The 1,105-nt window shown below is 49.0% G+C and overlaps 2 non-coding genes across 2 annotated transcripts; both read left to right on the top strand.

Annotated features, from left to right (window-relative positions):
- The first annotated feature begins 497 nt into the window (after nt 1-497).
- Nucleotides 498-571, top strand: trnan-guu. Its single transcript has one exon. It is a non-coding gene; the product is annotated as a tRNA-Asn (tRNA).
- Nucleotides 572-838: 267 nt separating this feature from the next.
- trnat-agu lies at nt 839-912 on the top strand. The gene has a single exon. It is a non-coding gene; the product is annotated as a tRNA-Thr (tRNA).
- Nucleotides 913-1,105: the final 193 nt, after the last annotated feature.

Raw genomic sequence — 1,105 nt, 5'->3', positions numbered from 1 at the left:
CCAAAGAGAGAGAGCTAGCTGGCTTTGATCAAGCAAGCTAGCTAGTCTTACCTTACTTAGCTGTCCCGTGGTCCCTTGAAGATCGATTGTGTTGAAGTCGGACAAATGCGGAAATTGACGACGGGAAATGAACGCAACGAGATTTCGGACGGTTCGAATGGTTTTTGAGTTTTGTTTTGTTGAACACACACACAGACACATTTTATCACGTACCTCAGATGGCTGAGGCGACGCTTGAACCCACAACTCCGGGTCTCCAGTCGGCGTCCTTCCCCACCGGACAACCTGTTGCGTCGATGGGTCGGCATGCACTTCTACAGAACAATGAAAATGCTTTGTGTTTAGAGGTAGGCCGGACAGATATCTATTTGATTGTAAGATGTGGCCCAATAAAGGGGACACGTGAATTGCTGTCAAAGGACACGGCGTTTGCGCATCGTGGAACCGAGACTGCAAGACGAGTACACGGGATGTTTTGAATGCCGACGCAGGTAAGTGTCTCTGTGGCGCAATTGGCTAGCGCGCTCGGCTGTTAACCGAGAGGATGGTGGTTCGAGCCCACCCAGGGAAGATTGTTGTTTAGGCGTCTGAAGTGCAAGCTCTATTCATGCTCATCGAACTTGTTGGTCCACTGCAAAGGCCCTCTTGTCAAACAGGACTAGTGCCACTTTGTCCCTTGACCTCGCAAGTCCCAGTTCATCCATTTCTCCTTTCGTGGCTCCAGAGGCCTGTTTTTCTTTGATTTGATTTTACTGAAAAACGATTGCAAGACGTTAACAAGCCCATTTGATTTCATTGAAACATTCACATGAAAGGCTTTCAAATACGCAAAGCGTGTGGCGCCGTGGCTTAGTTGGTCAAAGTGCCTGTCTAGTAAACAGGAGATCCTGGGTTCAAATCCCAGCGGTGCCTAAGTGGAGTTTTTAATAGCGATACGCCACTTCCCAAGGACAAAAACCAGAATAACCTCATGCGCGTTCTACGCAGCTTCAAGAAAAACACGAGTGACCGAGTAGAATGTGGCAATCCTAAGACTTGATTCCGAAACCAGACCACCTGAAACAGCTAGCGTAGTTGCCTGCGGCGGGTGCTGTGGCTTAGTCGG

The sequence above is a fragment of the Micropterus dolomieu genome, unplaced genomic scaffold, assembly GCF_021292245.1.
Source record: "Micropterus dolomieu isolate WLL.071019.BEF.003 ecotype Adirondacks unplaced genomic scaffold, ASM2129224v1 contig_7133, whole genome shotgun sequence".
Lineage (NCBI taxonomy): Eukaryota > Metazoa > Chordata > Actinopteri > Centrarchiformes > Centrarchidae > Micropterus > Micropterus dolomieu.
Note: the sequence above shows the minus strand (reverse complement) of the source record. Positions and strands in the feature narration are given on the sequence as shown.